Here is a 15,873-nt window from a genome sequence, read left to right on the forward strand (position 1 = left end):
CTGAAGAAGAAATTTAAAGAAGAATCTTGTTGACAAGAGCTCTAAAACTAAGAAAATACTTAGGAAAAAATTTAGCCACGGAGTTGAAAGAACTGTATACTGAAAACTACAAAGAGCACCGAAGAGCAAATAAATGAAAAGATGTTCTATGGTCATGGTCTGGAAATATCAGTGTAGTTAAAATGTTCATAGGATCCAGCATGATCTACAAACTCCTTGTAACCCCTATTAAAATCCCAGTGTCACCTTTCATAGAAAACAGACAAGACAGGGCTGGGGTTGGGGGCTCTGTGTTCACACTACAGCACTAAATGTAAACAAACAAATAAATAAATAATTAAATAAATAAATAAATAAATGGAGGAAAGAAAAAGAATACTAAAATTCATGTGGAGAAATTCACAAAACTCAGCCACCTACATGGCCAAGAAAAGCATAAAGAAAATGAATAGCGATGTCATCACACTCTCTAATTTCAAATTATACTACACAGCTATGTACTTACACACACACACACACACACACACACACACACACACACACACACACAGTGTGCTCTTATGAAATCAAAATTAAAACCAGAAATCAGAAATGAGCCAACACATGCACATATATAGTCTACTGATTTTTGACAAGGGTACCAGTAGCTCTCTAAGGTTCCTTCAATAAATAGTGCTGGAAACTCAATATTGGGGATGAAATTGAAACCTTATTATCATCATTATATTAAAAACACCAGCTCAAAATTGACTAAGGGCTTTACAGCCCAGAAACCATCATCTACTATAAGCAAACATGAAGAGAAATTATGTGACATCGGTTTTTGTGGTTGTTTTGTTTGTTGGTTGTTGTTGTTGTTGTTTAAGTTAATTCCCAAAGTATAGGAAATAAGAGAAAACTAAGCAAATGGAATTGCATCAGAATAAAAAGCTTCTATCTAGCAAAGGGAACAGAATGAAGACCGGGAGAAAGCATTTCTAAGCTATGCATTATTTTAATAACCAAAATATACAAGGCACCAGAACAAGCCAACAGCAAGTGTGTTAGTCAGTGTTCTGATGCTGTAACAAAGATAATCAGATGAGAAAAGGAAGGGGTTATATTGCCCCTGTTTTCAGAGGTTTCAGTCCATGATTAGTGTCCCTGTTGCTTGCACTTGGGGTCAACAGCACACCCTAGCTGTAGTGTGTGGTAGAGCAAAGTCTCTCACCTTGGGTAGAATCCAGAATTAGGAGGGAAAGGGTGCATCCCACAAATCCTGATGGGCAAGACTTCCATGGTATACACAACTCCCATTAGACACCTCCTACGTGTTTCACTGACTCCCGGCAGTGCTAACCTGGAGACCAAGCCTTTCACTCCATGCCTTTGGCGGGGGTGGGTGGGGGTTGGGGGGCTGGAGGAGTTGGGGGTGTGGGTGGCATTCAAGATTTAAACTGTAGCAGCAAGAAAAAAATCAACTCAATGTAAAAATAGGCAAGACTCTCAGTAGAACATTTTCAGAAGAAGATATACAAATGACCAAGAGATTTTAAAAAAGTGCTCAATAGACAAGAACTATGGAAATGCAGATGAAAGCTACAAAGAGTTACTGTCTTGCACCTACCAGAGGGCGAGGATCTAGAAAACCTGCTTACTATTAGCTGGGATGCAGAGTATTTCAGGCATCATGGAAAGCAGCCACATGGAAAGCCCTCAAGAATCTGAGAATAGATCTACCCTAGGATCCAGCAATCCCACATTTTAGCATTTACCTAGAATGCTTAAAATCTGCTTACTGGAGCGATTTCTTGACTCTCATGTTCATCCCAGCACCATTCATAGCAGCAGAGATATGCAATCAAATTCAGTGCCCATCTGCAGATGAATGGACTAAAAACAATATGGTAGTTATATACATAGGATGAAGTTCTGTCATTTGTGAAAATATGGACAGACACAGAGAACATTATCGTAATAGAAATAAGCCAGGAACACATCATATATTCTCACTTATATAGAGAATCTTGAACAAATACATAGAGCAGAGAATAGAGTGGCATTCTCCAGAGGCTGGGTATGGGGAGGAAGAGTGGATGATGGTCAGAGTACAAAATGGCAGGTAGAATGAGTTGGCTTTTAAGATATTGACCATGCAGAGTGGTGGATATAGCTAATGATGGCATAATGGACATTTTGAAATTGCTGAGAGTGAATTTCAACTGTTTTAAAAACAAAAAATGGTAAATAGGTGAGGCAATACATACGTTAACTAGTTTGATTTAGTTATTCCACATTAGTAAACATAACATCACTTATTCCTCATTCATGTATACTAAAATTCATCCATTTAAACAATACACATTTTGTGTGGGTATGGTGAAATTTCACATTTATGACTCTGCATCAAATGAGAACACTGGGTATTTGTTCCTTGGATACTGTCTGCTTTTTTTAAAAAATTATTTTTAGAAGAAATACAGGTCTCTCACTGACCTGGACCACTCTAGACAGACTAGGCTAGCGGTCCAGCAAGCCCCGGGGATCTGTCTGTCTCCACTACCCCAATGCTGGGCTTACAAGAGCATTCTATCAGGCCTGGCTTTCTAAATGTAGATTCTGAGTACTGAACTCAGGGCCCTGCATCCACTTTGCCAACTGAGATACCTCCGTGTCCCCCTGCCCCACAAATGCAACTGTAAAAATAGAAAGTGAATCTTCTAATCTACTTTTTCATGACATCAACTCCTAAATGTAAGAATATATTAAAATTTTATAGTTTAGATAAAAATGTAAAATAGAAATTTTGTAAACTATAAATTGATTATAAAAGAATTATCTTATATTGTTATAATGCCATATGTAATAATTCTGTAACAATAATACCTCAAAAATTGTATGTGTATGGGTATATTAATAGAGAAAATATGTTAGAAATTGTCACATCTTAATCATGGTCATCTCTGAGTGGAAGCTTTTTATACATTTCTACATTTGTTTTTATACTTTTGTATATTGTGTGACTTTTATCATATATTATTGATAAGATCTAAAAGCTATTTTGTTTGTGGCAGGAAGAGATTCCATTCCCAAGGGCGTTATGGAATAGAATATTTAATTATGTAAAGATGTGTTGCATTTATTTGTGTTGCAGAATAATCATTTAAACTATGTAAAGATGTATTGCATTTGTTCATGCTGCATTTGTTTAACTATAGAAAGATGTGCTGCTGTTTTACCTTGCCTGCCTAAGGCACCTGATTGGTCTAAAAAAAAAACCTGAACAGCCAATAGCTAGGCAGATGAGGGATAGGCAGATCTGGCAGGCAGAGAGAAAGGGGGAGCCAGCCAGCCGGGGCCCAGACAGACAGACATGGAGAAAGCAGGAAAGCAGGATGGGTAGTATGTAGATGAGATAAATGAGCCTTGGGGCAGCACATAGTTTAATATATATATATATAAAATTAAAATTAAAGTTATATATATACATATACATATATATATATATATATATATATATATATATATATATATATATATAACTTTAATTTTAAAAAAGCTAGCTAGAAACAAGCCTAACCTAAGGCCAAGCATTCAGTCTCCATGTCATGATTTTGGGGCTAGTGGTCCAAGAAAGCCTGCTACACAAGGGTCAGCGTGCCACCTTGCAAAGCTCCTGGGGAATGTCATGCCTACCCAAAGGCTTGTAGCACTGCACCATGCTGTAGTGGGTATGAGTAGGGCCCAGGAGATGGGATAAACTTATCTGCAATGCTTTGGGGGGGAGAACTCGCCCATACTAATCAGAACGCACAAAGGCAGATGTGAATGCCCAAGCACGACTATTTCAATTCAATCTTCTGAAAGAACTGTAATGGTCCACTGGAATATCATCGCATTTGCTTGCAAATCACAGAGCCAATTTGAGTAAAGCAATTACAAACTCACAGAAGGTCAGAGCTGAAGCAAGTTTAGAGATATACTGGCTCAGCCCTGTCTTATCACAGATGGGGAAAATGGGCCCCAGCAGTAGGGAGGTCTGCCTCCTAGTTCATGCAGAAATTAAAAACCATGCATGTGTCTATGTGTTTGTGTCTGTGTGTATTTGTGTTTATGTGTGTGTGTGTGTGTGTGTGTGTGTGTGTGTGTGTGTCTCCATTTGTGTGTGTGTATGTATGAGCACATGTGAGTATCTTAGTTAGGATTTCTGTTGCTGTGAAGAGATACCATGACCACAACAACTCTTATAAGGGAAAACATGGTGGCTCATTTACAGTTTCAGAGGTTTAGTTTATTATCATGGTGGAAAGCAAGGCAGAATGAAGACAGACATGGTACTGGAGAGGTAGCTAAGAGTTCTATATCTTGCAGGCAACAGGAAGTGGTCTGAAACACTTATATATCTTGAGCATATATATATATATAAGACCTCTGAGCCTGCCTCCATAGTGACACATTTCCTCCAAGACATCTACTTCAATAAGATCACACCTACTAATAGTGCCACTCCCTTTGGGGGTCTTTTTCTTTCAAATAACCTCAGTGAGAGTATGTGGGTGTATGTGTGTGTGATGAGGGCCATCTGGGAGACATAAGATGAGTTTGAACTTCAGAGTCCTGACCTATCACCCTTAGAGAAACAATGGCCATCTCTACTCTTCCCATCTCCCTATCATCAAACCCTGTTGTGAGCATCTCATCACAGGATCCAGCCTGCTGTTATCCCGGCACAGTAACATCACTGCTTCCTTCTGAAATGCCATCTCATTCTTACATGATGTCTCAGATTCAGGTCAGAGATACAAGTGTGTTTGTGCTAATTAGTGCCATTTTCGGGGGGGGGGGATTCTCATTTGCAGATTCTTGAGTTTGGTCACTGTGAATCTTGTCAAATCTATTGTTTATTTTTTTTCTTAATTTTTTAGACAGATTCTCCTGTGTATCAGGCTGGATGCAACTGGCTGTGTCACTGAAGATGACCTTTACATTGTGATTCATATAGTGTGTGAAGATGTCTGTTGCTGTGATTGGTGTAATAAAAAGCTGAACAGCCAATAGCTAGGCAAGAGATATGGGCAGGACTTCTGGGCAGAGAGAGAACCCTGGGAAGAAGGAAGGCAGAGTAGCCAGCCTGACTAGGAGGAAGCAGGATGGGCAGTGTGGAGATGAAGTGACATCACATAGCAGAACGTAGATTAATATATATGGGTTCATTTAAGATATAAGCACTTACTGAGAACAAGCCTAAGCTAAGACCAAGCTTTCATAATTAGTAGGAAGTCTCTGTACAATTATTTGTGAGCTGGCGGGGAACAGAAAATCTTGCTACATCTGATCTCCCTGTTTCCACATCACAGGTGCTGGGGTCACCAGCTTGTACTGGGGTTAAGCTCAGGGCTTTGTGTATGCGGAAAGGCATTGTGTCCACTGAGCTCCATCCTGACCTGTGCTTCTAGTCTTTTGATGCCCTGGCTGAAAAGTGCACCACTGGGAAGATATTAAGACACTCTTAATTCTATGTGTTGCCTCCACCCCCACCCCTGCCCCAAAGCAACTGTTTAAGTCTACAAAATATAAAACAAAGTTGTACTATAGAATGTGGCTGCTTTGTAATCTCAAAGCCCTTGGAAGCAGTTGGGGTCTGACTTAGGTTACCCAAAAGAATTCAGTAAGTGGAGGACTGTATGTATGATAGGGAGGAGAGGAGGGGGCAGAGAAGGGGATATTATCTTCATACACAGTTCCAAATTGCTCACCAGACCTCTCCAGGCACCATAGTTTGCCCCTAGTGCTGATCATCAAAATCCTACCTTCTAACAAAGGTCAACTCAAACATTAAATCCATTAGAATTTTTTTAATGCTCATAATCTAAAGTAACATATCTCTCTCTCTCTCTCTCTCTCTCTCTCTCTCTCTCTCTCTCTCTCTCTCTCTCTCTCTCTCTTCCTCTCCCTCTCTCTCCTGCAAATAGTTACCTTATTACCTTTAAAGCTCTCAACTGACAGGAGAGAATGGCTCTCCCAGGCACTCTCTGCCTTCTGGGCGAGAACACAGTGAGGACACCCTCAGAGCAGGCTGCCCACACTCCTTAATGCCACAGCCCGGGGACTGGGAAGCAGGACAACTTCTCAGAGTCATCAAACAGCATGAGAATATGTTTTAATTTGAAAAGCGGTTGTTCCTGAGAGCGCCCCATTGGTGGGTGGAGCAGACCTTAGAGGATCAGCTTTCCTTCATCTCCTTCATTCCCACACTGCAAACTGAAGGGGGTGGGTTCCCGCGGTTACTCAGGAGGCACAGTCATGGGTGGGGAAAGAAGGGTGGACTCAGGAGTCAAAGAGCTGCTACGATTCCTGACTGCTAACCTTGCCCGAACCCAGAAGCGTATACAGCTTCTCTTAGCGTCTAGTCACCTGCTCTTCAAGTGTGGACTACTAATACAGTGCTGCTCCTGGGGACTAGTGGGGGCCACGTGAGACGCAGCCAGGCTTCCTTTCGCTCCCAGGTGCTTATGTGACAGCATCACCTGTCTGCCACTACAGCAACTGTGCCCCAGAATCACAAGATGAGGGAGCTGGTCTCGCCATACCACAGGGTTTTTCTCTCCCCAGGGTAGGAGCTTTGAATCTCCTTTTGCAATAGAACATTCTTTCGGTAGAATGTGTAGGCACCCTGCTTTGTGGCACCTCGACCCCTGAGGGGCCATCCAGCTGATAAACCAGCGTGGTTCTCATCAGCTTTCATGTCCTAGAGTTCTCCTTTTCTGACTGAGTAAGCCCTGGCCCATCTCCAATCCCAGTGCGGGTTCCTGCCTAGAAATGATGAAGAAGAAAGCTCAGCCAAGGGCATGGTCTAGATGGGGAGAGAAATCTCCCAATGGCCGCTTTCTGAACACAAGCAGGTGGGAGGCTAGGAAGGCAGAGAGAGAGAGCAGATGCTATTGCTTGCAACAGGTCTGCCTGAGTGGGGAGGTGGTGTTTTGCTTGGAGGTGGCAGCTGAGAGCTGGCTGCACATCTCTATGCTGGACAGCACCACTGACATCCAATTAAAATACTCACCTCCTTGTCCTCTCCTGGCCCCATTGCTCACACCCCAGAGTGTTCTAGCAAATGAGAACATTGGCTCCTGAGTGGGTGGGCCTGGCCTCACTGCCTTCACAGAGCAGCCCTAATCAGCCTCCTTCCGCTTCTGGCCATAGCTTCCCTTAGCCAATCAGACACATTCTGAAAAGGTTTCCATTTATCTCATAACCCAAGCTTCGATTCTTCCTCCAGGTGTCTCGATAGAGCTGCTTAGTGCAGGTTCTGCCTCTACCCGCCACAGCCCTCTTTGTATATATCTAATATTTATTTTCGTTCACCCAAACTACTGCACTTCTTACTTGTGTGCCTGGTTGACCCAGGAGCGTCTTTTAAAATAGAATTTTTATTAGCATATATCCATTATACATGGGGATGGCTTTCATAAAGACATTTTGTAAGATGTATCATGTATTGATACACCATTGACCATATTCTTGATTAAAACAAAAAGATCCCATTACACAGGGATAGGAACATCAGCTCAGAGCCTGGTCACTGGAGACAGACAAACAAACGCTTCTAAATAGTTCCATTCTATTTGTGCTTGCAGATGCTGGAGACGGGGAAACCCTTATCTCATTTTGTGAGATGACTGCTGCACGCAGTGGCTTGTTAGTTAGGAGAAGCATCAGAAGCAAAATGAACTTCCAAAAGTGACCTGTAAGGAAACGATACCGTCACTGTTTCCTTTTCCTCTCCTTCACCTGCTGTGCTGTGAGTTGGCATTCACAAGCTTCGCAATAAAGCACAGCCCTGAAAGGAAACAGAAACTCCTTTCCCTCTTGCCTCTGATGTTGCATAGATATTTGCTACTCAATAAAGAATTAGTGTTCCCGCCGGGCGGTGGTGGCGCACGCCTTTAATCCCAGCACTCGGGAGGCAGAGGCAGGTGGATCTCTGTGAGTTCGAGGCCAGCCTGGGCTACCAAGTGAGATCCAGGAAAGGCGCAAAGCTACACAAGAGAAACCCTGTCTCGGAAAACCAAAAAAAAAAAAAAAAAAAAAAAAAAAGAATTAGTGTTCCCTAAGACAGGTCCGTAGAACAGTGGTTCTCAACCTATGGGTCGGGACCCCTTTACCAACCGTCTACCTCCAAAAATATTTACACTACAATGCATAACAGCAGCAAAGTCACAGTTATGAAGTAACAATGAAAATCATTTTATGGTTGGGGGGGTCACTACAACATGAGGAACTGTATTAAAGAGTTGCAGCGTTAGGAAGGTTGAGAACCACCGCCTTAGAACATAGCTTGGAGAGCTTCCCAAACAGCACAAAGGAAAACTGAAAACCTTTTCCTTGAGGGCTAGGAGAGATGGTTCAGCAGTTAAGAGCACTGCTGAGGACCCAGGTTTGATCCCCAGCAACCACATGGCAGCTCACAAGCACCTGTAAATGCAGTCCCAGGGGATCTGATGCCCTCTTTTGGCTTCTGTGGGCACCAAATGGACACAGTGCACAGACAGGCATGCAGACAAAAGACACATAGATAGAAAAATAAATGAAAATGAAAAACATTTCAAAAGAACCAAACACCAGCAACAACAAAACAGCTTGAGTCTAGCTTCTCAGAGGAGATGGCAGTCTGTTTTTCTTAGCTTAATCTCAATTCAAAATTACTACACATGCTCCCTCCGCCTCCCACGCTTCTCACAGAGAACAGGTGTCCGAGGAGCAGCCTGTTAGTAGAGAATAAAAACAAAGAAAAGGGAGTGAAACTGGAAAGGACTGACAGAGCTAGAGCCTGAGTCTTCCAAAAACCCTAAAATAGCTAAGACTTGAAAGCGATCGATGCGGATGAGGAAGAGGGAACATGTTAAAATGGCCTCAGCTGCATGGAGGCAATACCACAACCGAAACATCAACCAACAGGCACAACAGTGCTACCAACATGGCTGTCCGTCTGTCTGTTGCTCTGTGTGCATGTACACATGTATTTCTGTCTTTCTGGGGGCATGCAATACTACAGCTGAACCGTCAACCAACAGGCACAAGTGCTACCAACACGGCTGTCTCTCTGTCGCTCTGTGTGCATGTACACATGTATTTCTGCCATTCTGGGGGCTGAATCCAGGGCCTTTTGCCTTGTAGACAAGCACTCTACCACTCTACCACTGAGTTACATTCTCAGCCCTTAAAAATAATAAAATACTCTGAGTAGTTTCCCCCAGTTCATTAGAAAGGAGACATGAAGCAAATCATTTTCTAAATAAATAATACGTTAGCAAAACGACTCAAGGGTAGAATACACAGAACCATGCAAAACCAGATAGACTTTAAAATATTAAAGAAAACTTACCAAGGATAAAAAAAATCTGGCCTCAACATCAGGAAAATATTGATAAAATAAGTTATTTAGGTGATATGTCCTAGGTACTGAAGGAATGAGTAGATCCCTGTTGGAGGAACTATATCATAAATAGAAATAAATAATTGCATACCCCAAAACACATGCTATATGGCTGATTTGACTTTGGTATCAAAATCAGGTTAGGATGATAAAAGAACAAAAATAACATCCAGGTCACTTTTATGTACATTGAGAAAAACTTAATATTAGTTAAATGATTCAAATGCTAAAAACAATTTAATGGTAATATTTGTACCCACCTAAGTTTATAAAAAAAAAGTTTGTTTTTTTTTATATGACAATAAAACTTTATTTATACACATGAGCAGCCGGCCCACATTTTGCATGTCTGAAACAGCTCACAGGTGAGCTAAGAGGAGGTCTGCACTGGTAAAACCGGAGGGATGGAGATGGCTCTCCAGCTGGTATGGGATAGATTTAGATCAATTTCATCTTTATATGTTTTACTTATTAGAGAACTAGCTTCTTAAAAGAGGAAAAGCTCAGTGTACACACACACACACACACACACACACACACACACACACACACATACACACACACACACACACACACACACACACACACACACACATCTCCACATTAAGACTCTCAGTGGTGGACTGGGGATGTCATCGGTTACTACAGCACTTGGCTATCTGAGCTGTTTTGTTAAACAATTGCTTCCCCAGGGCCTGCTTGCTGAAGAGCTGTTGAAAACTGTTTTCCTAATCAAAAAGTATTACATAAATACTAGCCATTATTATTATTAAAGATTTCACAGACAAGAGGAGCCAGAATGGAACATTTTGGACTGAACACTGCTCCCACAAGAACATCGCACTACATCTTGGCAAGACCTTGTGCACATGATGAGGGCTTGAGTCCAGCCCAGTTCAGAAGAGCTCCTGACTTTCTTCCTAATTGCTGGTGTGCTCATGTCATTTTAGTATCCAGGCTGTGTGCTTCCCCCAACACCACGAGTGCAGGGAGCTCTGTTTGGGATTCTTCTTTACCTCTGCCCTGGACACTGCAGCTTCTAAGTATTTGTGTGCAGAGGTCTCACCTCACATGGAGCTTGGGATAATACATTCTAGGTTTTAAAACTTAAGTGTATATATTAATAAAACATGAAATGTAACAGTGCAAACAAGCCCAGATGCTGTGCTAGGATTTTCTGATTTTTTTCTCAAGACAAGTCTTCAAATTGCTTGTTGAAGCTTCTGTATAATAAAAATTAACTTGCTCAGAAAGTGGGAGAGTCTTGATTATAACAAACACCTGAATGTTCTTCACTGAAAAATTCAGATTTCTGTGCACTCATTTAAACAGCCATTGTGAAGCACAACTAACTGTTCTTCTCAGCATGTTCTAAATGGAAGGAAAAGTCTTGTAAAGGGGTCCACACAGGCTGCCTCTGAAGACATGATCGTGAATACACCCCCTCAATGTCTAATCACCATGGACTAACATGGCCAATGACAAGACCTGGAATCAGAGCATAACTCTGCGATAGGGACCAAGTTGCCAGCTCTTTGTCAGGCTTACCTCCAAGCCCCCAGTTACTCTAAAATAAAAGTCAAAAATGTACCACAACACTGACACGGTCTGTTCCTCTTCCTGCACAGCCAAGCACACACAAAGCTGCAGGGTGTACATGTACCTCCATGCTGACAGTCGCAACTTCTACTGCATTGCCTGTATTTCACTGAACCCCAGCTGCAAGTGTCTGCACTGTCAGGGTCCTGTTTGTGTCCCTAGCCAGCTGCCTCTCTCAAATTTAACCACTCTAAAAGGTCCTTATTAAAAGTGTAAGGAATATTTGGAATATGAATTTGCATTCACAAAAATGAATACAAATTCACAAAAAATCACAAAAGTTCACAAAAAATCATTAGTGTATGTGTGAAGTTTGGTATTTTGGTTCATATAATATTAAAATGATGGGGCAACATTACTCGAGATCAATGATTAGAATTTATGGCTTGCTATTTTCTGAGTTTGTTCATGACTACATGGGTATGTGCATAAGCTACGTGCAGGCACAGGCAGCTTAATGACCTAGTGCAAGACAAATTGCTAAACGGTGTTATTAATAAAAAAAAAAAAACCTGGAGCCAGATATAGGGGTGAAAACTGAGATCAGAGGAACAGGACAAGCCACAGCCAACCTCACCTCACCAACTCCTCAGCCTCCAGAGAGACCTACTTCCTGTATATTCACGTCTATATCCTTTCAGTCCTTGCCCTCTTACTTCCTCTCTCTGTCCAGCTACATCACTTCCTCTTCCTGCCCAGCTCTGTCACTTCCTGTCTGTCTGTACAGACCTCCAGACCTCTATGGTTAACTAGTGTTGGAATTTAAGGCATGTGCCACCACGCCTGGCTCTGTTCCTGGTGTGGCCTTGAACTCACAGAGATCCATCCAGATGGATCTCTGCCTCCCGAATGCTAGGATTATAGGCGTGTGCTACCACTGCCTGACCTGTATGTTTAATATAGTGGTTGGCTTTTTCCTCTGATCTTCAGATCAGCTTTATTGGGGTCCACAAATAAAATATCACCATAACCTAGACTATGGATTTGAATTTATTTTATTACTAGAAAACTGTATTAAAGCCACAAGGCTACCAGGAACCATGTTAACAACTTCAATTTAGGTCACAGATAACTGAAATAAATTTGTTATGGAACTTCTGGTTCTTGAGAAAATACACTTTCCTAGTGTGATTCACACCTGTAATCTCAGAGCTCGGGAGGCAAGGGCAGGAAGATGGAGCAGTTGAAGGTAACCTGGGCTACAATGTAAGGGTGTAAAACAGGCCACACCTGTGTGCATGCACGCACACTCTTTTTGCACCTGTGTATTACTCTGTGGCTTAATTTGCTGGAGTTCTTTTTATGTCCCAACCCCGGGGGCAGGGACATCTGTAGCTTTTGCTTCTATTTCTCTCTAAATAACGGGTTCGGCAAAGGCTCTCATGTACGCAGCCGGAAAGTTCAAGTATGGGCTCATAGCGCCATCTTCAAGAGCTAGATAAACACGGATGATGAGTAACTGCAGTTTCCCAAAGCAAGACCGTGATGAAAAGGATAGAGCGTGCCGTCTGCCATCGAAGAGAGGACTCAGTTTCGGCACAGCCTCCTGCGAGGGTAGCTGTGAGAGTGCATCTCTGTGCTAACCTGTCACGCTTGTGCCTGCCACACTCCCCAGACGGCTTCTCTTTTGTATGGTTAGACTCACAGGGAGAAAGAACACTTTCTTTCTCCTGGTGACCCAAGCCAGCGTCGGGACACTGGAGTATGAAACACGTCAGCCCTCTGGAGTGCTTATTCCCATGGTGTGGGCACTGGTTAGGGCCGAGTCTCACAGAGTGTGCATGAGAGGTCAATAATTTGATCAGGGAGCAGGGGTAAGGGTGTGTGACTCTCCCTGGCAGGTGCCCAGTAGTGATCCATCCCAGTGACTTTGAGGAGGGCCAGGAGTAGCATATTTTGAGACCAGCATACAAGTAGTCAAGCCAATAATGCCTTAAGACAATGGGAGGTTACACAGGTGATTTTCAAACTAAGTAATTTAGCAGAGCTGGCCTCAAGAACCGGTGGGTAGAGGAGTCTGTCTTGACACTACTGGATAAATCCTATATGGGAGTTTAAAAGTTTACTTATTCTTGAAAGAGAAACAGCTGGCCCAGACTGGTACTTAGGAACAGACACAGTACATGAACTTCCATGGCCCATTCCTTATGCAGTACACGAACTGCCGTCACCTGTTCTTTGTTGAAAACTGGTCTAATTCTTTCTCAGATTAACACCTGGAGATCCATGCTCATGCCTCCTGACCCCATTTCCAGAATTTACTTGATATATTAGAGGTTCTTTAGAGAAACAGAACCAATCACACACACACACACACACATACCATAAAGAGCTAAGTCAGTTTACATTAAAATAACAACAGCTGAGTTATACCTGAGAGGCCAATAACCCAGTAGCTGCTTGTTCCTTGAAGTTGGTGTTGTTCCACAGTAGCTATCTGGCACTGCAGAGGAGGCCAAGCCTGGCAACTTCTCAGTCCACAAGATTGGGTGCATCGACACTCTCAGTTTGGCACTGAAAACCTGGAAGGTTCCTGGACAGCCTCTGATCCCGAGCCTGGACACACTGACTTTCTGGCTCATCGCAGAAACAGGGCAAATAAACTCAGCATGAAGAGGAGGGCCAAGATAGACTGCTAAAAGGTGTGGCCCACATTTGGGTGGGTCTTGGGCATCAGTTGGGGCAATCAGTGCTGGTGAGGGTGATTCTAATTGTATCCAGTTGACATTAAAACCAACTAAACACTTTGGTCTTATTTAGTTCAGCACAGATCATCAGCTGGCCCAAAACTCACCATGTATTCCAAGATGGCTTTGTACTCATGGGCCTCCCAGAGCAAGAATTACAGATGTGTACCAGCATGCTCCACTTAGCACAGATTGTTTTTGAACATTCCCCCCCCCCCCCCCCCCGGCCTCTGACATTGGTAAAGCTGAAGGCATGTGCTCTGGAAGCCAGGATACTCTACCCTTCTCTACAGAGCCTCTTAGGGAGCCCTGTGCTACAGAAACTCTTGCCCTGATTATCTCCCCTTCGTTTGTAGACACTGGTTCTGGGAGTAAACAATCCTTAGGTGAGGAAGTCTCAGGCTACAGAGATATCCCCGTGGGTAAAGGCACTTGCCACCAAACTGGAGTTCAACCCCCAGACCCACATGTTCGAAGTGGAGAACAGAGTCCTGCAAGTTGTCCTCTGAGCTCCATGCACGCATCTGCATGCTTGTGAGCACACAAGTGCGTGAGTGCACACCCAAATAAAGCTTGAGTGAAGCAGTACTGTGGACCCTTGCTTACAGTCTTCTTAGATTTTTAATAAAAACTCTCAAAGTCGAACAATAATTTAATGGACAGAACTAGTTTTAATCCACTTCACTACAAAGGTATTTAAATGAGAGAGGGTGAGGACTAAAAGATGTTAAAAAACAAAACAAAACAAAACAAAACAACCCAGTTTGCTTTATTCAATATCCTCAAAAATCAAAATATTGAAACAACTACCACAGGGACGGCAGTTTCTTTTTAAAGGCATTATTGCTTTGTTTGACGGAATGAGATGTCTGGCTTTGACCTTTCTATGTAGTAAAGAACGATCGTGATGCTCCTGCCTCCAGCTCCTGTGTCCTGAGATTACAGGCAGGTGTCACCATGCATGTAGTTTCATTGCAGCTGGGAATGGAACATGGGGGCTTACACCTGCCAGGCACTTACACTCTACCAACTGAGCAACGTGCCCTGGCCCTGAGCTCATCTTAGGTTACCCTCTCGTCCGAGCACGTGTCTGGAGTCTATCTTCTTTAACCTAATCTGGTCTCAGTTTCACAGGGTTAAGGTACCCCACAGCCTGTATACAAATGCCTTAGTCTTTGTCCAATCCTGTCCTTTGGTAGATGACTTAGGGGAGGCTTCTGGAAACAGTTTCTTCAGGTTGCACCCATTTAGCTTTTCCACTAAAAAGTAAGCATTTCCCTGTGTCTCTTAAGGGTGCATTTCCTTTTTTCAAAAGTTGTTTTCTGCTGCTATTTTCCTGTGTGGGTATGCGGTGCTGGGGATCAAAGCCAAGCAAGACCTGGTCCATGCTAGGTGAAAGCTCTTCTTCCATTGAGGCCCAGGCCTTCAGCACTTTACCACACACAGCAAGGCTACTGAAGAGCCCAACAATGATCCCATTTCTTTTGCCTCAAGTCATGAGCTTTAAGGTTTATTTTTATTTCTCTAGATGATTAAAGCTTTTTGAGTTTCTATCATTCTACTTATGTTCATTTCAGTATTCCTGCTGTTCATTTAAGGAAGTTTTTTTCTTGCAGTATATAGTTTTTAGTACTTATTCTTTCCTTTTTTTTTTATTAAGAAAAGATTTTCATTCATTTTACACACCAAAGATCCCCCTCTTCCCTCATCCTGCCCCCAGCCCCCCCTCCCAACCCACCCCCCACAAGAAGGCAAGGCTTCCCATGGGGAGTCACATCCAGTAGAGGCAAGTCCTGGCCCCTCCCACTGCCTCAAGGCTGCACCAGGTGTCCCATGTTAGGTAGTGGGCTCCAAAAAGCCCCCTCATGTACCAGGGATGGATTTTGATTCTACTGCTAGGTGGGCCCCGAAGCAGATCAAGCTACACAACTGTCTTGCCATGCAGAGGGCCTAGTCCAGGCCCATGCAGGCTCCATAGCCATTGATCTAACTTTCATGAGTTCCCACTAGTTTGGTTTGGCTGTCTCTGCAGGTTTCCCCATCATGATCCTGATGCCCTTGCTCATAGAATCCCTCTTTTCTCTCCTCGATTGGACTCCTGGAGCTCTGCCTGGTGTTTGGCTGTGGATCTCTGCATCTGCTTCCATCAGTCACTGAAGAAAAAAGCTCTGTGAT

Source organism: Peromyscus maniculatus, chromosome 7 (genome assembly GCF_049852395.1).
Source record: "Peromyscus maniculatus bairdii isolate BWxNUB_F1_BW_parent chromosome 7, HU_Pman_BW_mat_3.1, whole genome shotgun sequence".
Taxonomy (NCBI): domain Eukaryota; kingdom Metazoa; phylum Chordata; class Mammalia; order Rodentia; family Cricetidae; genus Peromyscus; species Peromyscus maniculatus.